Source organism: Gymnogyps californianus, chromosome 2 (genome assembly GCF_018139145.2).
Source record: "Gymnogyps californianus isolate 813 chromosome 2, ASM1813914v2, whole genome shotgun sequence".
NCBI classification, from domain to species: domain Eukaryota; kingdom Metazoa; phylum Chordata; class Aves; order Accipitriformes; family Cathartidae; genus Gymnogyps; species Gymnogyps californianus.
Genome location: NC_059472.1, coordinates 125806402 through 125833993, shown reverse-complemented (window position 1 = coordinate 125833993; position 27592 = coordinate 125806402). Strand labels below are relative to the sequence as shown.

The following is a 27592-nucleotide window of genomic DNA, read 5'->3' as shown; positions in this document are numbered from 1 at the left end:
ATTTTTTCTAAAAGTACCTGACTGGAGAGAAAAAAATAATTTGAAATTTTGGTTAGGATACACGTTTGTTTGTTTGTTTGTTTTCAAAATTAGTTGTTTTCTTTAAAGACTGTAATTATAAATATTTATATTATTTTTTTACAAGGAGAACATATGGTTCCTTCTTAAATCCTACAAATTTATATTAGTTTCAGCTTCTAAGCTAAGTGAATGTAATACTGCTGGTATAGAAATACAATCTCAGTCAGTTAAAATAGTTATGCTTTCTTCTAAATAGATAGTGGAAGTGCCGTGTGAATGATAAATACTTTACCTGGGACCATCTGGATTCTTGCCAGGAATGCAGGACTGTTATCAAGAGCTTTATTCCAATTGTTTGGAATAAAAATTATCTAGGATTAAACTGTCTCTTTTAGCAGCACCTACACTGTGAGATCAGGAGAATTGGTTCGGCCATTCACACTATTAGATTCTGTAATTTTGCCCGCTTCACAGTAAGCCTCTTTGTATGTTTCCTACTCTTTAGCAGCTATTAAACTAGGTATATTCGGAGTTTCAAAGGTCATCATTTTAATTTGTGTTTTCTTGAGAGCTCAGTTACTGATAACTTATTTATGATTTAATGAGCAAATCCATCTTCCTTTTGGTTGATGGGATATGCATGTAGGGAACCTTCGTGGTCTTCTCAGTCCCCAGCGAATTTGCTGAGACAGTTTTTTCCTGACAATGATTCAGGAGAGTTCTCAGGTTCTGTTTCCACAACGGGCCACAAATATATCTTTAAATATTTTTTCCTTAATCTCTTTAGCCTTGATCTGGAGAGTTTTAAAATGTTATGTGTATTTTTACATTTTACAACTCATAGCTTATACTCAGACTATTGCCAGGGGGGAAGGGGGACACGGACACCACATGTTGGGGCAGTTATACCTGAGCCTTAAGTCTTTAGCAAGCAGGTAAAAAAGGAGCTCTGGGACTCTGGGGTGAAGTAGGGATAGGTGGTAGAATGAGGAATTCTCCAGATGTTAAAAAGACCTGTTATATTTGTGCTAGTGACCATAAAGGTGCCATAAATTTAATCTAGTAGCAGTGCAATAAATTTAATTTGGTTACTGTTCTTGTGTGTTCACATATAAGACTGGTATAATTAGGACTGCTAATGCCAGTGTGCCAGGAATAAATATTTTCTCTTAATAGTTGTGGCAGAAGTTGCATGAAAGGGGTTTCAAATTGCAGTAAACATATCTGAGCCTGAATGCTTGCTGTTGAGCAGACGTATTCCCAGTCTACAGGTCAACTTTATGCTAAGGTCCAGTAGAGGCTCCCATTTTACGAATTTGAAATGCTTTCCCAAGTATGAATAGATTAATTCTCACAGTATCTGGAAACGTAAACAAATATTATCCCATTTAAATTGTGGGAAAAGCAATTTAGGCAGATGAAATTATTTGTCACATAAAGAAAAGCTGTATTAGAGCCAGAAATTGAAGCCAGATTTCCTTATGGCATGTCCTGCTTTATTAAACTTCCCTCCCATGGTTGACATATGTCATCACATGCTATTGTCCATCAGTATTTCCACTTTGGATGTTATGAACATTGAAATAAGTTATCGGAATACAATGTCTCCGTGAAGGTGACACTTCAATCCACCCACTGTAATACTTGAGCTAAAGGAGTGAACCACAAAGTACAGAAGTGAATTATCAACTATTAGATCATCCACAGAAGTAGGACACAACGCACTCTTTGCCAGTGTCTTATTTACTTTTCAGAACAGTTGTTTTCATAAACAGTTTGTGATGCTTGTGTATACAGAATAAAAGAGTTCTTTTCAAAGAGTGAATGTATTAAAAATTCATTTATTCAGAATTCATATTTACCTACTTTAATGTATTTGTACAGCAGGGAACCCTTTATACCTTTTTAATTGTTATTTTCTCTAGATGTTTAAGTCAATTACTGCTGAGCAGTTACACTCTGGTAGCTTTTGTTAAGTTTGGAAAGGAAGAATTATGAAACTCAAAGTAAAGCAAGCAGCTTGATCTCTCAGAATTAAACTCCCTTTTCTCATGATGACAGAAGAAGGTTCTGATGTCAAGGCTGATGACTTTAAAAATAACTGTTTAAAAATAAACCCTTAAATGATTTTTCTTTTTAAAGCTTTTTTTGGTTGTTGTTTCTGAATAGATGAGCATTTATTTTTCCATGCTGATGCTTAACATTTAAAGCTTGTTTACAAAGCTCTTACTACTTCTCCATAAAAGCAAGAAGCTGTAAAAGTGGAGTTCTTAGCTGATGTGGTGTTGAATTCTGTTAGACAGTGTCTCATCTCCTGTCATCAGAATTCAGAAAGAGAGGTGCTCTCAGGAGACAGGGTGTTGAAGATTATAACATAGCTACAATATTTCAAGCCAGGTATATAAAAATAAAATTCAAGTATAAAAAATAAGAATTGTTTATCTTACTTTATTCCTGGAGTCATGGTTTTCTATATGGCTACTACTGCTATTAAATTTCCTTTGAAACAATAATAATGGTCAGACTATTCCATTGAGATTTATAATCATTATAACATTGACTATGGTAGTTGTAGAATCAGCAATATCTACCCTTTAAAAGTGAACTGATAGATATAGATTTCTTTTTTTTTTTTCCCTAATTTCAGACTGGGGTCAAGTCCAAGTTACGTACATCTAAAAATTGAATAAATAATATTGTCATGCTTAAAATAAAAGGAAAACACATAGTGTGAAAACATCTTTTCTATTCAAACATATAAATTCAGTTCTTCTGGCCATCACAAGTTGCATCACCAGCAGCTTGACTCCTTACTCATTTTGGATCGGAATTACTCCACTTTGAATTGGCCTCTGACTGATTTTGTTGTAGAAATTATAGCTCTCTTACAGCATGATGCTGATGGACTCCTCCAACTTTAAATTTTCCTGAGTAGCTTCCAAACCCACGAGGTCAACCAGAGTGGTTACAGATACCAATGATTCTGAGTTATTCTCTGGTCCTCACATGAATCCTACTACCATGTGCCAGTGCGTATTTGTCCCCAAAACACAGTGGTGTTATTTGTTAGTTATAAAGCAACAATAAGATGTTAAGCTGTTGCAGCAAATATATTGACTAGTTGAAAAAGATACATAAAACATTTGGAATGCAAAACCTAAAAAGACACATTTCCTAAATACCAATCTACAACCACCTACAATATTTGCACATGGTGAATCTGTTTCTCTAATGAAATCTGCATCTACTCAGTTATAACTTGTTCTTGCCTTTTATCATCAGTTTACCTGTGGGTGTTTTTAAAACTAAACTAAATATTTCCTGAACAGATTATATTTTCACCTTCTTAAATGCTTCTGAATGTAAAAAGGGCTGAATTATCTGCTTCAATTAACTTTTGATTTATACAACGACACTGAATTTCTAAAGCAGATTCTGTCTTCCTTTTTATATAGTTACGTTTAGGTGCAGGTTTTTGAAATACCACTATATTGCAACAAATACATTAATGGTATACTTGGGCCTGCCTATTTTGGTATTCAGTTTTCAAGTTTGTAGCCAGCTAAGCCAGGGCTATTTGTTCTGGGCTAAACCCTAGTGTGCAAAATAGGACTTTAGTCCAGCATGCATCAGCACGGTCTCAACAGGGGCTAGGTTTTACAGGTGCAAACTGCCTGCTCCTCTTTCCCAAACCTTATCATATAATGGTTGCAGCTAGTGAATATTGAAGAAGACATGGTTGAAGTTCAAATTATTAATTAAGCTCTGAGAGTATAACTACAAATTACCTAGTCATTGTCACCAATGCTTTTTAAGTATACTTCTCTAATTATAATTCATTACCTGTGCTGATCAAGCAGCAGGTTCTGCAAATTCTCACTTTTAATTATTGGTATTGGAGCATAGAATCACTAATATAGTCTGGGATTTCATATGCTCTTGTGACAGATTTTCATACTTGGGTTCTACTTGTGCTTCCATATGAGAAAGTTAATATATCAATAATCCACTCTGATGATAGCTTCTGGTAACCTTTGCAAAAGAAACTTGTGTATAGCCTCACCATTAGACAGGAGTGTTAATATTGGAGAAAATATACTATGCCCAGAATTGTTGGAATATCTTTCAGTAATTGTTGGAATATCTTTCATATTCAAGAATTTGAATAATATTTTAATTCATTTTTTGCATAAACGTTCTTTTAGTCTTTCTTATTACTTAAACTGTTTTCAAAAGCATTTGTTCATCTGTCTTTCCTTAATTATTGAGGATGTTTATTGGAATTCAGTGCTACCTTTTGTTTTTTAATATGCAAGACTAAGCGCAGGTTTAGCAAGGTACAGCAGAAAATGCTATTGCAGATTTTTATGAACTGTTAAAATAGTCAACGAAATTTCCTAAATATTCCATATTATTTAGACAGTATTTTTACTGTACTATACTGTATTTTTAGACTATGCATTGAAAGGCAATTGCTTAAAAGTATTCACGGTGAAATTTAAGTATATAGCAAAAATATTTAGCACAGAATATTTTTAGGCAGCTAACAAAAAACCTCCCTCTGGCATGTTTCTTTACTAAACACATTTAACTATGCTCTGTCTAACTTTAAAAGGCTGGTGTGAATTTGCAGAAAGAAACTGTTAGTAAGGTCTCTTTAATTAGATTTGATAGTTGCACCCCTAAACATTATGCATATATTTTATTAATTAATTTCTTTAAAATAGAGGAGTTATCCATTGGAACAGCATAATACTTAATAAATATACATTTCAGTTATTTAAAGAGATTTGGTAGCATATTCTAGAATCATTTCATTTTCAGGCTTAATATACCCATCTAGGGATAATCCTAAATTTAGCAACTGTAAGTAGATTTAATGTGTTGTATATAGGCAACAAAACAATAAACATTTTTTACTGTAATAATTAGGATAAGCTGACAAATGGATCTCCATAGAATTTGTGTTATTTTTCATAGCACAACTAAGGTACGCTCTGTTTTACAAAAAAACCCAAACATTTTATTTTTGCAAAGGAAAATTGAGACAATGAATGCTAGCAATTGTGTTCATTTCCAAACTGCTGAAGAAAAAGGTATTTAATATTAAACCTATACTACTTTGCTTCAAAATAAATCCTGATCTTTTAAATTTGCATGTTTGCAAGTCACAGCCATGCTGTGCAGGTTTCTCAACAAGTATGCCTGCTGCACATCCCAGTGACTGGGAGACGTGTTGTGTTTAACACTGGGGTACTTAGGACTGGTAGCTTTTATTGCTCTTTTGTTGATTTTAATCAAATAATACTTAGTGTTTCATCTTAATCACAAAGTGTCAACTGGCATTTTATGTCTGGGTAATAAAAAACACTGTTGAAATTCAAATTTCACACCAATTATTAATTGTAACACATCCTCAGGGCTTCAACAAACATGGTATCTGAGGGTTAATAAAAAGGATTTTCTAAGAATGCTGTGCAGAAGCTTGTCTCTATGAATAGCCTTTGTGAGTTGCAGTACATACATTAGCAGCTCTGGAAAGCGTTAAGAAACTACGAACTTAATTTGCTTGTTTGTTTTTTGTTAAAGTATTTATAAAATAGGTTATAGGCACATTGATCTTACACTCTTGCTTGTGATGGTGAATGTGTAGAATAATTGACTTTCTGTCCCATTTATAAAGTACTCAGTCATTATCCCAGTGAATAATGTAATACTGATGTTTAAAGGGCTTTCACAGGAGGAAAAAGTGGCATGGCTCAGTTTACTGCATTGCCTGTCAGCATTTTATTTGTCTACAGAAGCATATGCCACAGCATTTCAGTTTTACTAAAGAAGCACTGTGTGTTCTTCAGCTATAAGGAAAGCTATAATAGGAAGTAGGTCAGTGTTTGAATGCAAGTCTCTCTCGTTGTTCCTGGATCTTTGCTGATATTTTGAGCCTGTGAACAGTTTTCCTCCTGAAGATGTTGCTTTATTTAAAAGAAAAGAGAAACGAAGCATGTTCTTCACCTTGTCTGTTAAGCTTTTGGGGAATAAAAGGGAAAACTCGCAAGTTTTGCACTTATGGTCTGGTCAGCTAAGGAATCTAAGTAAGTGAACTGTGAATCTTAATCGACATCCTTACTAAATTGCAACTTGTTTGTTCCAGCAGACCAAAAGATCTGTGAAGCTGACTTTAAGGGATATATATGAAAAGAAATGCCCTGTATCATTGCTGTATCTTCTAAAAATTCTGAGTGAAGCGGGAGCAGTAAAAATGCTGGAAGAGGGGAGGTGGTGTTTTCTTTGTTGCTTTCACTCACTATGGTCTGAAACTCATTTTCTCATACATCACTTCAAACTTGGTTTTCCTAGTCTTCAGCTGAGTATTTTTCCAATATGTTTCTACCTGACAAGGGGGGTGTCTGTGCTAATATTTAATGGCTATTGCCCCTGTTCTAGCAGAGATGAGGTGCACCTTTCTAATGAACAAGTTAGGGAATCCAAGAATTCCTTTATCCAGTGCTGATGTAGTAATACTTTTTGCATAAATTTTTAAGTTATGCATAAACAGTTTTACAGATAAGCACAACTGCCGTGCATGCGTTATAAAAATAAATGGTTTTAGGAATAAATGTGGTGATTATGTTTGTGTTTGGCTTGTGCACTTTTTTCTCTTCAGTAGATCTGCTTTCTGTTGCACTTTACCATGATTCAAAGTAAACCTTCAAATTTGTAATGCTTATAATCCCACTCATGCAGAGCTGCTTAAAAAGTCTTCTTTATTTATTTGTACTTCAGCAAAATGCCAGCTTTGTTCTTCTGGCTTTTGTCTTTAGTGAAGCAATAACTTCATATTCATAAACCTCAAATGTAGTTTCCTTCTTTTGCTATAAATTTACTTAGGGATTAGTAAAAGTTATCCATAGAAGACTTCCCATAGTATTGGAAATGCAAGGCATGATACTTGGTCTTGGGGCTAATTAATGGGAACAGATACCTTCCTGTGTGACTTATATCCATGGGGGAAGAGCAGAGTGGTCATGTTATTAAGAGAAGGGCCGTAATGTTACTCTGCTGCCTTGTAGTTTTGGGTATCCAGTTTACTACTTTCCTTTTTAGGGACCCATGCATTGGATCTAGTGGGTCAGCAAATTACACATCTGTATGTCTCCTGTTCTTGAGAGGGAAAGAAACTGCAGTACTATCCACAAAAACATGAGTTTCAAAGCATTAGCAGAGTCATAGGTTATTAGGAAGTGGCCAGCTGATCTTTTTCTCCTGCTATCCATTCTTATTACAGTGGAGTGCTTACTGGGCCCATGATGGACTAATAAGTCTCAGGTACAATCAGAAACAAAAGAACAGTCCTTATATTAAAAAGCTGCAAAGTATGAAGAAACAGAGGCAAAGAGATTAAATTGTTCAGTCTGACAATGTCAGCACACTTACACTGGTGAGTCTTGTATATGTATCACAGCAAAGTTCTTTATGCCTCTGAAGAAGGAACTTCAGGTCTGTGGATGCAGCAGAAACTGGAATTCCTTCTCTGGTTTCTGTAGCTGAAACTTTCTACCAGCTGCTGCATGCTAGAGGGTACAAAGAGGGGCAGAAGAACCTGTGCAACAAACCGTAGTACTCTGAAGGCCATAACTGATCTCTTCTATCCTCTTTGTCCTCACTTCTGTAAAATTCAAAGTAGGACGTTAGAGTATGAGGCAAAAGGTAAAGCAGGATTTATTTGCAATTTTGAGAACTAAAAGCCTAGGTTGCCGCAGTAGTTGTCTGATAGTTGATGTCTTTTCTGTGGTACCCCATTCTGAACATCTAACCCGTTTCTGCATGGGTGGCAGCAGGAAATTCTAGTCAACATTCATGAAGGATTTTGTCTTGAAGGGCTTTGTCCGTAGCTCCTCTTTTCCATCAATCTGCATGTGTCTTTCTCCGGGCAAATTGCAGAACTGGATTCTTGCTCTACGATGTCTCAATAAAAGTTTTATTTCAAATAAGACATCAAATAAAAAAAAAAAAAGTCTATAAATTCTGTCTTGCAAAGTATCTGTGTCACACCGGTACAGCTCTATCCTGCTTTTCTTTAAATTGCAAGCGTTCTTGGTCAGAAAATCAGATGATAACCCCGTAATTTTAGTCTCAAAGGGTGGTTCTGAAAAGGCTTTCATAATAACTCAGAAACTCTTAGGATGAAGTATGAAATGTTGTTTATTTTTGTTCCCTAACTTGCTGCATTCATATTTGACTAATTGCAAAACCTTGTGGAAACTAGATTTCAGACAGGGCCTGTTGCCTAACTCTTAAGAAAAACAGGCAAACTACAGTTTCCATGGTTTCAGACACTGCTGCTCATCCTCTCAAGGCTGTTCTACTCTTGGTAGGAGAAATTCAAGCACTGAGAATGTGTGAAAGGCTAAAAGTGAGATTGTTTGTTTCAAGGTGGTTTTTTCATTTTCATCTTGTGCTTACTATAAAAGCTAGAGTTTTCCCAGATTGTCAAAGCTAAAGAAATACTTTTCCCAGCCCAAGAAAGATTTCTCAATGATGTTATTAATTCTTTCTCAAACAATGTTGACTTATGAAGTTTTTCTGAAAAAAGTTAGATGTTTCAGTATTCAGATTAGAAGTGTTTCTCTGAGTTTCAGGGATGGGACATGGGTGGACAGTTGTTTATTTATCTTTAAATATGGCTATTTCATCCAAAATGGCTTGGGTTCATTAGCCACAGGCTTCTGTTTCTAAAGGAGTAGTCTCCGGTTTTGGTAGATTATCCCAGTTCTTTAAAGGAAATTGCATTTCCTGGGAAAGAGGAGAGGACAGGACAGGACAGGACAGGAGGGGAAGTGCTTGTCTCTCTTTTTTGCCTGCCGTTCTTTGCCTTTTTCCAACACAAAACCAGTTAAATGGTTTTCAGAATGTTTAGTCACCTCTGAAATGGCTGAATGTAGTTCTTCAGGAACAACCATTGCTTGCAAACTAACCTCTCACTTGTTTTTTTCTTTTTTAAATTATTTTTGTGGCTCCCTGGTAAGAATCTGGGAGGGAGAGGATTTCTGATTTTCAAAACTTTTTATGTAGTAGGAAACCCACTTGTCCTTTGCTTCAGCTCCCCACATGTGAAATGAGATGATAGGGGATCAAACAGTTCCAGCTGGCACCTGGGTCCTTCCAATGGTTGTAGAGGCAATGAACTTCAAGTACCAGTAGTCCCGGCCCTCCTTGAAAGCTGCTGCATGTGTAACTGGGTTGCAGGGGTCTACATGCAGGTGGAGGTGATAGGTAAGCTACAGATGACTCAGTCTGATTCTCATCATTTAGTGTGAGCTTTCCTGGCTCAGTTGTCTACATCAGATTTGTTCAGTTAATGTAATTGAAAAACTTTATGCTATTTTAGGTTGTATCCTTGATATTTTTGAGAAAATAATAAGTAAAAACAATCAGTATAAAATAAAACTGTTTTTTTTTTTTTAACAATCCATCTGGGGCTATAGGGAGATGAGAGAAACTGCTCTGAAGAGACTTCCATAACTGCTAGGCTGTAAGAGAAGCTGTGAAAGCAGCCAATTCTAGTAAAAAATCTTATTCTCAAACCATTGGCCCCAATTAATTAATAGTGAAACTAAGGTAGTATTTGATGCATCACTTAATTCAGTGTTCTAGTGTGTTATTTGTCTTCCATAAGAGTAGAAGCTCTTTAGCTTTTCAAGGCAGGAGATGACAACAATGCTCATGAGAAAAGGGACTCCTCCCTGCAGACTCCCAAGCATAGTCTTATAGGAATAAATACTGGGGTTTTTTCCCAATTAGTTTGCATGTAATTTTATTACCTAAAATCTAATAACTATGTGAAAAAGCATGTTTTTCCAAAATCTCTCTCTCCTTTCTATTAAATATTAGACTGGCTTTGTTATGGGAAAACTGTATTACTGGCACATAAATTATGTAAAAATGAACTCTTGCTTACAAGAAAAATGTTCAGTGGCCCACAAGTTTGAAAAAATTTCCTTTGCTTTAGCAGAACTGTAGTGTTATTGGAATATTACTTTGATCCAGTTGCCTATTATTTATGCAAAGGCAAATTAATTCCTTTAAGTATCTTACTGTACTATTTCCTTCTCGGCTTGTCACCAAATGTCATCTCCCCTGAACCTCTATTTAACTGCTGCTTCCCAGCACCATCCCATGAGCTGTTAGAAGCAGTGAACAGCTGCTTTCCCCACTGCCAAGTGCCACTACTTGGATAGTTAGAAAAAGATGCTGATTTATGGAGTGATCGGTTTCCTCTGTCCCAGAGGCTGGATGAGTCACTCTGGAAGGAGCCTTGTGCTCATTGTCTCTGCATCTGAGCTCATACTTCCCCTGCCTTCATGTTTCCCACTTCTAGTACAATGAGCCGTTCCCCAGGGAACTCCTTTGCAAGGGGCAACGGTACCCTTTCCAGCACAGCGTAAAAGCCTAAAACAAGTATTTTCTCCTACGCTGTCGAATTGTCTGTTCCAAGTGCTTCTCTGCTTTCAGCACCGCTCACCTCTTCAGAGTTCCCCAGCCGCCATTCGTTCCCCATCCGCTGCTAACCCTTTGAAGGGTCTTTATCGTTTACAGATGCAAATAAAGTCTTCTGGGGTGTATCAGCTCTATGGCAAGAAGAAAAGGAAAATAAACCCACTTCGGAGACTTGGGGATGCTTGGTCTAGAAGTAACTGAAAAGAAAGCAAATTGAGGAAAGATTGTGGTACAGGGGAGGGAGACCCCGAACTTACATGCAGAAGGGTGGCAAGTCTGGCTATTTTAATTAATTTCAGGAGACAGTTGCAATTTTGAATTGATAACTGAGCAGTCTTCTGGGTTTGATTTTTTACTTATTTATTGTTGTCAGGGGGGGTTAGTCTGTGTAGGAAGTGGTGGGGGAGGGAGCATGCATGCATTGGAAAGTGTGTCAGTGCTCTGACTCAACCTCGTAAAGTGTTTCCATTTGCTTTGCTGAAAAGTAGTAGTCATCATCTTTGTTCCTCTTTCACCAGTCTCTGTCTGTCCTGACACAGGGATCTTCTTGGGTTAGGGACTTTCCCCTCGTGAGTGCATCTCATGTGGCAGGCGCTCCCGTGAAAAAGGGCATGAAGCTGAATAGCGAAAGAAGTGAAATGTGGTACAGAGTGAAAACGTTTTCTCTCGCTGTTTCTCTACCACGACCACTTTCACTAGGCTTTTTAACACTAATGTTCCTCCTCTGAACATTCCCGTCGTCAACTAAATGATATTTTGTCTGTGTAAGAAGTATGTGTCACTGATCTGCTTATTTACCCTGTAGAGTCTGAATAAAATTCATAGATACTTTTTTTCCCCAGCATCAGGATCAGCATCAACTGTTACTCATTCACCTTCCCCAGATTCACCAAAGGGTGTTGCTCAGTGCTTTCATCTGTAGCAGTGCTGCTCTTCAGTGGGTGAATGTCACAGAAGGCAACAGTCCTTCTGCTTTGGTTTTTTAACTCTTGAGAGACTACTGCCTCATTTTCTGTACCATCACGTAAAAAGCAGTAAATGGGAATGGGAGTCTGAAAAATAGTATTATGGAGTAACAAGGAGGTAATCAGGACCTCACACCGATCTGCAGCCGTGCAATGAAACAAATACTTACACAGGACAACTGGTGAAAATGAACCCCCTGGCTTTTCTCCAAATGTTGGACTGAGCAGAAGTTTAGTCATAATTTGATTTGAGAACCCCCAGTTTGGGGAGGTATGAGAAACGTGGTGCTGCCTCTGGGAACAGCAAAGCTACCGGTCTCATCCTAGACTTGAACTTTGGGTGAAAGTTCATGCTGCCCTGGGGGACCTGCACTTGAGTTTGGGCTTGAAGTGCTTGGGAAGTGTTATCTGTAGTGTCTTTATACCTTTAGTTATTAGATGCCGGCACATATTTTAGGTATGTTAGATAAATGCTGCTATTACCATATGTTCTGAAAATATCTATTGCACCCACCTCCCCCGAAAAAACTTTGTTATTTTCTAGGGCGTTTTCCAAGACTAAACACTTTAAAACAATAGAAATTTTTGTATTTTAACAATGCTTTATTAATGAGAAACAGTGTGGTTTCATATTTAGAACTGTTTAGACTATGTTGAAAGCCGATTTAGTGGACAACAAGAAATACAAGTAATTTATTACTGTTTTTCTGCTGCTAATTAGCCGGGATACATTGTGATCTGATTTGTGATGAGATTATAATTTTCCAGTATTTTGACTGTCTCATTAGCTTAATGCTTAAGTAATAACTTGCTTCAGATAATGTTTTTAATGTTTCAGTGTTTTGTCAGTTCAAATATATGAAGGAAGTCGGTTTTCTATGTGTTTGTTAGATGATGTGATGATATATTGAAAATTATCACTATAAGCAGCAACATATAAACAGTCTGTGGTGGGTTGACCCTGGCTGGACGCCAAGTGCTCACCAAAGCCACTCTATCACTCCCCTTCCTCAGCTGGACAGGGGAGAGGAAAATATAATGAAAAGCTTGTGGGTCGAGATAAGGACAAGGAGAGATCGTTTACCAATTACTGTCACGGGCAAAACAGACTCAATTTGGGGAAAAAATTGATTTGATTTATTACCAATCAGAGTAGGATAATGAGAAATAAAAACCAAATCTTAAAACACCTTCCCCCCCACCCCTCCCTTCTTCCCGGGCTCAACTTCACTCCCACTTTCTCTACCTTCTCTCCCCTCAGCGGTGGAGGGGGACAGGGAATGGGGGTTGCGGTCAGTTCATCCCACGTTGTCTCTGCCGCTCCTTCCTCCTCAGGGGGAGGACTCCTCACACTCTTCTCCTGCTCCAGCGTGGGTCCCTTCCACAGGGTGCAGTCCTTCAGGAGCAGACTGCTCCAGCGTGGGTCCCCTGTGGGGTCACAAGTCCTGCCAGCAAACCTGCTTCAGTGTGGGCTCCTCTCTCTACAGGTCCTGCCAGGAGCCTGCTCCAGCATGGGCTTCCCACGGGGTCACAGCCTCCTTGAGGCATCCCCCTGCTCCGGCATGGGGTCCTCCACGGGCTGCAGGTGGATATCTGCTCCACCGTGGACCTCCATGGGCTGCAGGGGGACAGCCTGCCTGACCATGGTCTTCAGCACGGGCTGCAGGGGAATCTCTTCTCCGGTGCCCGGAGCACATCCTTCCCCTCCTTCTTCACTGACCTCGGTGTCTGCAGAGTTCTTTTTCTCACATATTCTCACTCCTCTCTCTAGCTGCTTTTTCACAGCAGTTTTTCCCCCTTCTTAAATATGTTATCCCAGAGGCACTACCACCATCGCTGATGGGCTCGGCCTTGGCCAGCGGCGGTCCATCTTGGAGCCAGCTGGTATGGGCTCTGTCGGACATAGGGGAAGCTTCTAGCAGCTTCTCACAGAAGCCACCCCTGTAGCCCCGCCACGACCAAAATCTTGCCACTCAAACCCGATACACAGTCAAACCAAGACCCTTCAGTCTGATGAAAATGTGAATATATATTTAGAGGCCCCTTCTAAGTTCTCAAAAATCTATAGTTTTTAAATTTGATGGATTTTACTCCAGTGCTGTCCAACAAGCTGCTTGATACTCATTCTGTTGTCTGAAAAGAATTTAATTACATAGTTTAGAGATTGCATCTGCAAACTTTTTTTTCAGGTAAGCAGTTAATACTTAAGTTTGTCCTTCTTGGTGGAAACAGAGACTACTTAGTACAAAAAGAGGTTGAAAGATTTACAGTATCAAATTAAAACTATAACACTTTATTTTCTTCCAACTGACCTTCTTTTTAAAAAAAAAAAAAAAAAAAAGGAATGGTTTGCTTTAAGTTGTGGGTAGTTACACTGGAGTTTCATATAAGAACTCCAGGACTGCTTGAGCATCTCAGATTCTGCCCAGGCAAACCAGAGGTGCATGAAAACACATCTGGATTCGCCTTTGTTTCTGTATTTGCCAGTAAAATACTGATTTCAGATTTGTACTAATTTTGGTGTGTCTCATTTTTTATTACCAGTTTTTTTACGAATAGGTAGAGCAGTATGGGCAAAAATGCATCTTTTTTTTCACGGTAGAAATAGGTGAGGTTTTGTTGCAACTGTGTAAAGCAAACGAGTTCAAAGTTACTTAGCTCAGTCTTATTTTTTTTTTTTTCAGACTTAGAGAGTTTGGGGGTGGACAGAGCTGGATGCATCTATGATACAGATGGGGAAATTGCCTAGAGCACACGGACTGTACTGTACTCCCCTCAGCTTCCCCATCAAATCTATCCTTGTTTGGAGAACAACTCTTGATGTTTAATTCTGAAGCAAAGCATTAATTTGTGAACAGATAGCCTTTATCGTCCTGCACACAATGGCATTTTCTTAATAGAATTCTTTACTTCAAAATACTAAATGATTGCTGTTGATTAGTTATAAGTTGAACAAGTGAGACTATTGCTGTTATGAAACAGGAACTTCCAGTATTATTACAAGAATATTGAATGATTGTCAGTTTTTCTCTCCACAAAGCAATCTGCTTATACCATTAATGGTAAATAGCCTGGGATTTTCCGTTTTGATTAGCTAATAATAATTAGCTGAAATAATACTCAATTCTCCCCCTCTGTGTCTCTTTTAAAAAAAAAAAAAAAATCTCATGTTTATGGTGTGATTAAAAGCAACATCACAGACATCACATTATAGCAAATCTGATCTGGAGAAAGCCAAAACTGAGCTTGTAGTAACCCTCTAGTCCTTAGAAATAAGCAAACCACACTTAATGTAGTAATGAGGTTGTGATCCTACAAAAACTTAGGCACCTGCTTAACTTTACCCACCCTGCTTAGTCCTCTTCACTTTTCACAGTGTATACAAGTTGTCAAAACCAGGGTCTAATACCAACTTGTAGTGCAAAGACTATCTTCTCTGAACCCGTACACCATTTGCAGCAAAGTGTGTATCAAGCTCTACTATGGAAGTATTCTAGCTTTTTATAACCATTTTAACATCGCTGCAAATAAAGTATGAACGAAAGGCAGAAGGATGACACTGAGTAGCAGGAACTCAAGGTATTACAGGATAGATGGTGTAATATGGGAGACATAATTTTGCTAAAATTCAACTTTTGTTGTTCCCTGTTTTGATCTCTGATCCCTCAAATTAAAAAACAATCAGTCTTTTTTAATTGTATAAGGTTAAATTTAACGCTGTTGTTATTTTTGCTAGAACATAATTTTAAATAGTGTTTCCAGAATTTTTTACTCTTTGGTTAATAATTTTATTAGGATTTGCTGTATGGGGGAAAGAGACACTCACAAAGTAAACAAATGGCAACCAGGGTAGGAGGGAAGGGAGAGGAGCAGGGAGAATTTATTTTTAACGGAAACATTTCTTTCCCATTAGTCTGAAGTGGTGTTTTCAAATACATTTGGTTGAAAACATCAGGCAGTGGTAAGTTAGTTCCTTTTTAGTCTAGTGTTATTAATGATCTTTTTGCACTCTTAAGTCTTAAAAAAATTGTTTAGTCATCATTATTTTTGTTCAGCAAGACATAGAATTTGGTATAGTTGTAATGCTTTGAAGACATTTTGTAGCATAACTGTAATAACCAGAAGATCCTTTCAATATTAATAGGTAGCTGAAAGCAGCACTTTGACCTGCTTTTTAAATTAAATAAACTGAAATGGTGGCTTAGATTCATTCAACCAGTCTAAGTCTAGCCAAATATAGCTTTACATCTAGTATATCCTCTTTTCCATGATGAGACTCTGAATGAAGGAGGACAATCTGTTCACATTCCTTATAATCATATCCTTGTAAGTATTTTCTTTATCTTCTGTTTAACATAACTAGGACTAATTACTTTTCCTGTGTAGAGGAGTTTCTAGATAATGTGTGTTTTGCATATATCGTTGATTTGAAGGCAGTCTTAAGTTTCTTCAGGGTGTTACCTTATTCTACAGAGTTGTTCAAGAACCTGCATCTGGATCCTCTCTTCCATGTCCTGGGTGCAACCAAGGCATAACTGGGAATTGTACATGTCAGAATGTGGAGAATTAAAATACAGCGTAGATACAGTACTTGCCTTGGGTTGCTTCCTACATGAATCTTGATTTAGAAACCATATTCATAAAGGCAGGGAAATAAGATTCAGGACTGAGCATTAACAAGGTTGACAAAGAAAATGTGTTGTATTCACTTAAAATTAGTAACTGCACATATGAGTTTTGGTCATTTGAAATTGCTCCACTTTAGCAAACTTTTAACGTTAATGCCATGGGAGTGCTCTGCAAGTTCACAGACGAGACCAGTAAGGCTACAACCGAACCTCTTGAAGCCTGACCTTACAGGTGTTTCTGCTTCCATGAGAAGAGGGTACTTAAGTAGTTGTTCTCCCTCTTTCCCCTTTACTCCTGCTCTTTCTTCTTTCTTTCCTCCCTCTGCAGACAATTCCCTGCACCGTTTTGGCAAATGCAGCATCAGAAATGACCAGTAACAGTGACCAAAATCTTGCCCTGTCTTCCTTGTGTGAGGCATGTCGTAAGTTCCTGGAGAAATGGGGAAACTAGTTCAGAATTAGAAGCCAACATTCAGAAGTCTTTAGTTCAGCAAGCTGCTATTTAGGTCTTTTTCCCTTCTTTTTAATTTAGCTGAAATTCGATATCTTACTCTTGTCTGTAAGCAAGTATTTAACGTTAACAAAAATTATTGATGTGATTATAGCCTGTCCTTGACATCGTTCCTAGGCTAAGTAATGGAAAGGCTGATGCAGGTCTCCATTGATACAGAAGTAAAGGAGAGAGGTGTAACATACACCAATCAATATTCGTTTAACTGTACATCTATCTTTATTAGATTAAAACTTTGGCTGATGAAAGCTAATATTGTTACTATAAGATATAAAGAATTCTGTAAGGCTTGACATAGTACTGTCTAACATTTTTATTTAAAAATAATGATACAAGATCAATCTGGCATTCTAACTGGATTAGAAATTGGCAAACGAAGGGATGTCAATACACCTGTAAACAAGGCACATTTTCTATTGGGATCTTGTTGGAATCAGTTCTTCACTCTGTATTGCATAACATTTAATGAATAAGCTGGTAGAAATAAAATTACTTGCACTGTTTGATTCACACAAGTGATTGGGGGAGTGGTAATGAACAACATGGGTTATTCTTACAGAACAACATAGATAACTGATAAACTGGATGTGAGCAAGTGAAATATTTACATACAGTGCATTATTTCTGAGGGAACAAGCAAAGGACATCTTCTGAACTGGAACTCCCAATTCAATCATTTAGAAAGGCTAACATCCTCATTCCGAGTTATTATATGGTCGGTTTGTAACTTTGATTCATAGTTGAGATAGTTTTGGTTGGCCTTATTTGTAGGTTTGGGTAATTGTTGGGGATGGGTTGATGGGGAGAGATAGTTGAAGAATTGTTAAATCTCAAAAATACATCAGGAATACATTCTGTGTGAGAGATGATTTCTGCAGTTGAACCACCTAATATGCTCCTTTGGTTAGGCTGGTTGTTATTTATCTCTAGAAAAAGAAGCAATTAGGCTTGTATGATGTGAGTGCTAGTGTGTGATTTGGAAGACAAAAGTTCAGTTCCACATTCTTTCATAACTTGGCATGTTGCTTAGTCTTGGTGTGTTTTAATTGCCTATGTGTAAAATGGGAATAATGAGTTTTCCTATCTTGCAGGGTGGTTCTAAAGATAAATTTCCTGAAATTTTTCATATGCAATGATGCTAGAACAGTGCAAGTCATATAAATACATCATCTTCCAATAATACTTCATATAAAAAACATTTTCAAATACTTCCCTGTCTGCTTTTTAAAGCCTAGATAACAATTAGACCCTCACAGATTTGGGGTTTTTTATCTGCCATCAAGAAGAGAGTTGGCAAGCAAACAAAACAGCAACTGAAATATTCTACAAGAATACTTAACAGCAGACTTTAGTGGTCACTGGTACATGCAAATGTGCAGAAAAATTCCACTACAACTGAAATACGCACTGAGTATATTTAAATTTCAGTTAAAATCATTTAATAGACTGGTGTAATGCATAATATAGAAAAAGGATTTTGGAATCTTGAAGGTATTGGGGCTGAAAAATCAAATGTAATGGTAGGAACTTAAAATGACCGAGAAAGCTTTTTTTCCTTTGTTTCCTCACTTTTCTTCTTGTGCATCTGTTTTGCTGTGATCGTATGTGTAGGACACATCTGAAAAGGAACATTCATATTATGTAACTGAATCACAAAAGTGGCTTGAACATATGAGAGCCTAATTAGTACAAGCAACTCCTCACTGTAAAAAGCTGTGTTCCCTATTCAAACCACATGTACTTAATAACCATATCTGAGCTGGCGTAGACTTTGTCAAGAGAGCAGCGATGCAATTGTATGCTGTGTGCCCACATACATTACAGAGCCAAACACACTGAACTGTAAGGTTAAACCATACTTTGTTACCTGGCCCAACTGTATCTTGTGTTCTTAGTGCACAGAAAATCTATAAATATCTAGGTTTATTGTGAAACTAAATTAAAGTCATCGTAGCATTTTCACTAAAGGCTTTTTGGCTTGGTTGTTTAACCCTTTTGTAGCCCAATGAGAAACTTGCAAAACATTTTAACTGGGTTCCTGACAGATGTATTTGGTGGAATAATACAAGATGGAACAACTCTGAAGCATTGATACAGCTTTCATTTCTGATGATAGCATTTTAAAACTTAAAGGAAAAGGTAAGAAATGAAACTAGAATTAAGAACTGCCAATTATCTAATGTTTGCTGAAGTAATATGGTTTAAATATATGCCTCAAGAAGGAATGTATGCTAGCCGATGCAAAGCATGCTCATTACTAACACAGTGGTAAACGCTGTAGACTTATGCTTCTAAGCGCATGAGGCTTGACTCACTAAGGCCTGAAGCTACTCCAGGAAAGACATAAGCAAACGCAGTGCTCTTTTCCCTCAAGATTCATCAAAGGATGAGTCATCTGTTGAAAACAGAGTAATCATCAGGCTATTCTGCTTTTCTGCTGACTATTACTATTAGAACAAAGCCTTCGAGCAAAAAAAAAAAAAAAAAGAGAGAAAAAAAAAGATGTGGCTTTGATCTCATTCACGGGACTCAGGCTGGTTTATGCTTTCAAGTTCTGCCATTGTGATCATTTCAGTCATAAGGTGGAAAATACTGCGCTACCACCAGGCGTAGCTCCAGTGGCAAAACCTTTTGGTTGAGATGCAGTTAAGACTGTGTGAAAGCAGCTCCCTCTCTGATGAAGTGCTGTATCCTGTCCAAGACACTGGTGTAAGCTCCAGGGCAAGGAAATGCTTTCCTTTCCTTCCTTACAGCTTTCTCTCCTTAAAGCTGTAGTCGCTCAAGCATGGATATACTTTATTTCAGATGGCAGCTTTAATACAGTGATCAACAGTGAAATGATTAGTTTTTACTCGGACAATACCCAAGACAAAGCGTACGAGAAGTGGGGATGAAGACCTCCACCAACACAGTCTCCATGCAAAATAAACATCCCTGAGTAATTACATGAAGCCAGAGTGTAAACAGTTAGGAAACATCTGCAAAACCATTCTCTTCAAAAAAGCTTCATCTCACAGAAAAGACAGCGTTCATAACAGGGGTTCCCCCCACCCCAGACAGTTATCCGCAAGAAATCCTCCTGCCTGTCTAACAGGCAAAGGAGGGAATTCATAAGAACACTCGTGGCACTCTTTTACAGGAGAGAAATGCTAGGTGATGCTTTGTGAAGTCTGCTAAGGATTTTTAACATGAGGTACTTCATGAAGTCAGATACTAAAACTAAGTAATACCATCAAGTTTTCAAATAAAAATTCCATTGTTATGAATGAAGATATTTCACACAACTGTCACAGAATAGGGCTTAGAAAATCTTTTATGATTGCAGGTGATTTTTCAAATCCTATAAACAGACTGATAACCAAGATTAGTATTTCTTTTTTATCTACACTTAGGAGGCCTTCGGCATTGTGCTTAATCCATTTACATTTAAATTGGAAGCATAGATTTCAAAAATAGAAGTAGGTGAATGTAACAAGGTGAATGTACTTCTGAAAATTGTATTTATTTAGGTGCTATACTTTAAGTGTTGTTTAATGCTTTATTCCTGGTATCTGTATCTAGTATTGTAGACATTGAGATTACCCTCAGTTTTACAAAAATAAACCTTGCAGAAAATGGTAATATACCAGAACATTTTCCAGTCTGGTTCCTGAGTGACAGCCGTGGGCTGTCTCTTTGTTAAGTTGTAATTTCTCCCTTCCTCAACAAACTTGTCTCTTTTACCTTTTGTATTACAATCTTTTGGGTACAAGGAGAGAGATCTAAAATTGTTGTGTTGATCTTTTGCTCTGCTGTTCTAGATAGGATGGCAAGTCTACCATCGCCATAGAGTGGTAAATTCGAGTCCCATCTCCCTAAGTCTGTGCGCTCCCTTTCATCAAATGAACTAATTTTCCCTTTCTTACTTTTAAAAATTATTTTTATTATGTTTTGCAGTTGATTCTACTGCCTTCTTAGTATGTTCTTTGCTATGGGAATGTAGAATTTGACATGTCATTCAGAGTCAAAACTGCCTGCTTTGGGGGAAGATACAAGATCTTTCAAAGTGGCAAACACAAGATAATTTTCCCTTAATGACATTGCATACAAATTTCTAACAGAAATTAATGGTTACATTGGCAGTTAATGAAGACCTTAATATGATTTCTTTCTTTTATGTACAGTACAGGTTATCATCAAACCCTGTACCAATAATGTAAACTAAGTTGTCCTGGTTTCAGCTGGGATAGAGTTAATTCTCTTCTTAGTAGCTGGTACAGTGCTGCGTTTTGGATTTAGTGTGAGAATAATGTAGATAACACACTGATGTTTTAGTTGTTGCTAAGTAGCGCTTAAGTTAAGGATTTTTTCAGTTTCCCATGCTCTGCCAGCAAGCAGGTGTGCAAGAAGCTGGGAGGGAGCATAGCCAGGACAGCTGACCCGAACTAGCCAAAGGGATATTCCATACCATAGAACGTCATGCTCAGTATATAAACTGGGAGGAGTTGTTCAGGAGGGGCAGATCGCTGCTTGGGCATCGGTCAGCAGGTGGTGAGCAATTGCATTGTGCATCACTGTTTGGGGTTTTTTTCCTCTTTTTTTTCTCCTCTTCTTTTTTTGTTATATTCCTTTTCATTACTATTATTATTATTATTATTATTATTATTGTATTTTTTTATTATTATTATTGTTAGTATTATATTTTACTTTAGTTATTAAACCATTCTTATCTCAGCCCACGAGTTTTACCCTCTTTCCCGATTCTCCTCCCCGTCCCACTGGGAGCGGGGGGAGAGCGAGGGAGTGGCTGCGTGGTGCTTAGCTGCTGGCTGGGGTTAAACCACAACGTAAGTATACAGAGATATGAAACTTCGCATACAGGTAAGGCAGCATTGTAGAGGCCTGAAGCTTGGATTTCTCCCCAAACAGTAACTTTCATTGAAGCTTAATTATGAACTGAAAATTAAATTCATGTCTAAAATACTTTCTTATTATTCAATCTACACTGTTGTTATCTTGGCAGCACGATTTATTTCAGCCTTTGAAATGCTATACGCGGAAGGATGCCAACTCTGCAAGTTCCAAAGCAGTTCTCATTTTAATCTAACCTAGTGATCGTATAAAATAGCTGATCAGGTTGTATAGTTTACCAAAGTAGTCAGGCAGTGGATGTTCTTCGAGGCAGGAAGGAGGGTAAAAAGTCCATGGAAGCATTGTAACGTCCCTTTCCTTGTACTGAGAGCGATCGAGAGTCATCATCACTCTCTAAGTTGGGCAGCATTAGTCCGTGAGCTGCCAGGGGGATTAAGGCCAGGACTTGCATTTGAACACTCTCTTCTGAGAAAATGTACTTGTTTGCGCCTGCTTTATTTCTTACTTGCACTTTGCTTCACAAACAAGATGCTTTCAAAATATAAGTATTTGACTTAAGAAGTATTTTGATAAAAATGGTGCAAATCTTAAAGTAGATTTTACCAAATGAAATTCTTCCTTTTATTCTGTTCCTGGTAACAGTAAGGAAGAAGAAGAGAAAATGTTTGTTCTTTGGTGTTACTTGTGATGAGGCAGGATTTCCCAGTATTTATGTATTTGGGAAAAAGAAGGGTTACAGAAAACTTCAGTTATCATGTGTCTATTAAAACAGAATTAATGCAGGCCTAATTGTTTAGCAGAACACTAATTATCTATGTATATGTCTATCCGCCTGTCTATCTCTAGGCAGTTTTGTTCGCATTTTCCAGCTTGGCTCTAGATTCCTACTTTATTCTTTAGATGAAATGTAGAAAATGTGATATATTTCCTGGGATTTAAAACAACAAACCACTTTTTTCATCTTGTATCTAAACTTCTTAAGGGTTACAAGCCTTCCGATGCCAAAGTCTAGCATAATAATTTTCCTGAGGTCAAGGGCTTAATAGTATTCAATATTCACTGTATGTTTTCAGAAATAAACACAGGCAAATACTTTGCCTCTGCTTATGATCGTTTTAATAGATGAAATAATTTGTTTTAGTAGATGTTTGTTTGTTTTAATAGATTAATTGTCTTGTTATAGCAAACAAAAATCAGTATTCAAGCTATTAATAATGCCAGGAAAGAGTAAGGATTTGTGGAATTTTTCAGGCAATATGGTAATATTTAACTGCATGGCTAATAGAGTGCTACACCAGAAGATACTGAGAGCTAGCTAGGATTCTGCACATGAAAATTACGTTGGTCCTATTAAAAGCCATTTTTATGTCATTTTCATTTAAAATGTTCTGCCTAGGTTTAAAATAAGCCAACACTTTAAAATTTTAAATGTGGTATAATATATTAGTCTTCACTAAAACTTCAGTCATTGGTATTTGAATAGTTGTTTAGTTCTTGTTCTAAAGAGTTGGATTTATACTACTTACTGTAGAGCAGGATACTTCTGCACCATGATCATACAATTCCTAAAGTAAACTGGTATTTTCTTATTAATTAGAATTAAAATTAACCCATTATTTCACTGAGACACACCATTTTGTATTAGAATGCCACGGATCTATATTTTTATCTGTAACCATTCTGTCAATATAGATTTAATTTTTTAAAACCAGGCCATCATGAGCCAATTTATATGGGCAATATTGTCTTAGTTTTTATGCCTTGCCATTCAAGTATCTGATTAACAGATACAATATAAAGGAACATCTCAATATGCATTAGCTAACAGAGTGATTTCTCTGCTGTTCCATGGTAATTTATAAGCATATATTTGTCAGCCGTTTCACAGTAGTTCATGTTGTTCAAAGGCCTGCCCACCATCAGAATTTTAAGTAATGCCTCATAGATTTCAGATTTAAATCGAAAAAGAGCAAGGTTAATTTAGAATAAGTTAGATTCAGTTATGTTAAGGAAAGAAGGCGTTAAACCATTTATGTAACATCTGCGTTAAGAAATTTTTTTGGGTTTGTTTTTTATCATGGATTGCAGTTTATTTAAACCTGCACATGAAACATTGTAATTGCTTCTTGAAATTGTTTCTTACTTTCAGCCTTCAACATTAAACAAGACAGATACATTATTTTTTTACAGCAAAAATGCAATGTTTTATATTACATCACTCTTGGGGAACAGATCTTCTACATTAACTTTTCTTCTGTCCCCGATTAAGGGGTCCTTTTTTAAAAAGGGTCTTCAGCAGTTGTTGAAGTCCCTGCTCACACCAGCTGAATTTAAGAGTTTTTCCTAAATGGGGGGGGGGGGGAATTATGACTTACACACACCCCCCACAGCCACACCCTCGCCCCCCCAAAAGGCTTACACAGCCTCTTGCTTATCTTCTGTATAATTTATACAATTAATAGTGGTTTCAAAAAGAAGATTAGCTCAGTATTTTGTCTCTCCGGTATCGTCCCTTTTCTTTGCAGAATTCAATGTCAGGAGCTCTCTGAAATAATGACATTGGAACACCTAAGAATCTATGAAGTTATCTATGATATTTTCGTAGGTACCAGTGCTTTTACTTTAAAACTCTGAGACATAAAATCTACAAAAGGCCTTGTTCAGTGCCGCCCAGAAAAGATGAAAATCACCCATTTGGAGCAATTCCAAATGCCCCTGGGATGCATGTTTATTATGCTCCCAAGATGCATTTTGAAGTCAGGGTACTTCAGGGGGATATTAAACATTTATTTAGTCATCTAGTTTGAGGCGTGCGGACTGTGATAATGGGGACCTCCTAGCTGGCAGAATGCTCCTGCGTTTCATGCCGGAGAGCTCAAGCCTCAGTCCACATTATCATACCTAGTGCTTCTGATACTGGAGCAAGCACAGGTCCCTTCTTACAGACTGGCTTGTGCACTAAGGACAAGTTTTGAGAGATAAATCTTGAAAGCTTTGAAAGTACTCTTCCATTTTTTAGAAAAGATCCATGTTTGTGCAGAAAACAAAAATGAAACACTGTTCGCACTCCCGGCTGGCTATTGTAAATGCACGCTTAACTAATTAACACAACTATACATGTGAAGTGAGAACAAAATTTGGTATTTAACTGATCATTGGATAGATGGTTGCATTATTCTCCGTCTCCACCTTGTCTCCTCTCCACCCCATTGCCTCAGCTGCACAAGGATTTTCCCTAATTGTTTTCTTTTCTAAGACACAGGCAAATACTAAATGGCATTGAAGTGTGAAGCTATAGCATTGTAACTTTGAATGTAAGTTAGGACAACTAAAGAAATATGGGTTAGCTGCTATATAAATTATCATGAAATATTGCAATTTTTATTTTTTTATTATTTATCTGTTGTTATTTGTGCACAAAAGGGTAGGGTGGAGTCTTTCGCTACCAATTTCCTCTTTGTGTTTACAGGTGGCTCTTGGCAACATGATTTCCTATAATTTCATACAATTTCTGCTGAGTTATAGGTACTTAGAAATTCTGATGATGCCAAGCAGCCAAGTGATGCAGGAAGAGAGGCTGTAGGATATTCCTTTAAATACATATGTATCAAGGGCTTGAAAGCATACCTCAGATGTTTGTACTTCTTAGTCCCGTCCTAACCACAGAGAGAGCTCTGTCCGAGACACAAGGATAGGGTGAAGAGAATTTTGATGGAGACGATAAAGAAAACAGCTTTTTATTGCCCCTCAATCAGAGGGGGTCATAATGTAATCGTGCCGGGGACAGAGATAGGGGTGTTAAGTAAGTGTATCCCTTCTGCGGGGACTCGCACCCAAGCACACCTATACTGGACACCAGATGTCTGTACAAACTGCTGGTGACTTACTCCAAAACTGCAGGCAGTGTAGGTACCTAAACTGAGGAGTCCTAAAAGACACAGCCTATTAGCTTCAGTGTGGCACCACACTAACGTTAGCTGTGCTGCCTCTTAATCAAAGTTGGGGTCTGTTGTACTTCGCAAACCCTGGCTAGGTCAGCGTAGTGTCTGAATGTCCTGTGCAAACGTTTCTCATTGGTTCAGTACTATCTTGTGGATCTCTTCACCACACCTCATTGTTTGAAGCAGACAGGCTTATCTCTCAGTTGAACCCTGTGAACATAAATCAGTGTTGGCATTTCATTTCCCCTACCCCCCGCTCCCAAAAAAAACCCCAACACTTGTTTACATGGCTCCTCATATGGGAGGCATTAATTTAGCCCAGGGTAAGCACTGGTGTTCCTGATATTTCCCACCCAACAATTTGAAAGCCTGTAAAAGCAGCCACCAAGATGATGAAGAAAGGGAGTAGCACTGAACTGAGAAAACCGAGTTGACAAGTTACAGAAATAGTGCTGCCTGAGGTTGAGCCATTAATGAGCAAAAGAAAACAAACCTCATCTAGAAGACGACCACCTGTCACTTTGAATGTTACGCTGTGAATATTTAAATGAAAACATAAAAAAAGACATAAAATTTTTCTGTTCTGAAAAATCAGAAACTAATAAATTGTGCTGTAGGTAAACTATGTAAAAAAGATGCCATGGTTTTAGAGGAGGTGATGTGTTGCTAATTTGAAAAAGGACCAAGCGCAGTTGGTACAGAACTTTGGGGACAGCGCAGGAACCCCGGGACAATGAGAAGAACAGTAGTCTCACAAACTTGATTTTGATTGTTTTCCATAAAGTGGGAGAAGAAAGAAGAAGTGCTGTTGCTGGCTGCTCTAAGAAAGCTTTTCTTGCCCCAATTTTTTTCCCCCTTATATGTCTGGCTAGAAATTAATTAACATGACTAACATTAGGCGACTGTCTCTGCCTCTCACAAAATAAAAAATGAAAACATAAAACAAAGACATCTCTGACACTGTACTGAAGAATTTTGGCAGCTGAAGCTGTGTTTCATCTATAAACAGGTTAGTAATATTTAATACTTCAATTTGTATGCTGGGAGATTTTCTTTTGTTTCTAACAATTCTATATTTAAGATTACCAGGGCTTCAGGCAGAACTGTTTGGGTAGTAAAGTGATAAACTGACACCAGAATACTGAGCAGAAAAAAACCCATTACGCTAACAGCAGCCAACAGCAGTTAATGGTTTTCAGCTGTTGCAGATCTAATTGATCTTGTTGCTATAACAGAAAGCAGTTCTCTCTGATTCATAGGCTTTCTTACTGGAACATATTCTACTCCCTTGCTGTTTTTAAGCCTCACTAACTCTGGTTTTTCCCTTTTCTTAAATGCCATTGCTAACAACACATTCTATTTAAAGCTAATATTAGTCAAATAAAAATTCTGTTAGTTTGCTGAGCCTTAAATTTTCTCTCTTCGTTAAAAAGAAAGGCCAAACTACTGAAATTCAGTTGTGCGTTTCTTATACTTATTAGTCTCCTTCTTTGAAGTGTCACACCCAGCGCTCATTATTCTTGATTTATACGTATCTTGAAATCCATATCTGCCGTGAATGTATCAGATGTGACTAAAATGACGTAAACATTTGCTATCAGCCACAGTCTGATGCCAAAACATCTTCTCAGTTCTGCGTGTGGAGCTTCCATTGATGTCAACAGGATCCAGTGTGTTTTCCACAGGACGTGGTTTGACTAGTACAACTGATACAGCTGCCTATACCATTTGGATTCTGCATACAAGTGCTTTTTTTTTTTTTTATTTCTTTATAGCATTTGGAAACTTCTGATGTATTATTTAAATTTTACGGAAGCAATAATTTGAATTATTTCACTGGAATTTTAGTGTTAGTGATTATATTGGGGTTTTTTTTCTTGATGTGACTATTTTTTGTCAAAAAAACTGGAAAAAAAGGAATTGTGTGAAAATCAATAGAAACTTGCATTCATAGTTGTGATTCTAACTCATCAAAGAAGAGAGTTTGTTTTCTTATTATAAATATGAGTGCATATCAAAGGGGGATTTCCACTAAAAGCCTTAGGAATCTCAATGGAAATGCACACTCTATATTTTGATATTGTTCAGGTTTTTTCTTCGCTTTCAGAGCTGCCTATATTCCTAAGCAGGCAGACTGCTCTACAGGATGACTTTGCCTACCAGTTTTATGTGAAAAGA

The 27592-nt window shown here is 37.5% G+C and overlaps 1 protein-coding gene across 2 annotated transcripts in view; it reads left to right on the top strand.

The window, feature by feature from the left end:
• The window catches only part of LOC127012608 (ubiquitin-conjugating enzyme E2 E2), a 220729-nt gene that overhangs the window by 68401 nt on the left and 124736 nt on the right, over positions 1–27592 (top strand). The gene's annotated exons all lie outside the window — the stretch shown is intronic.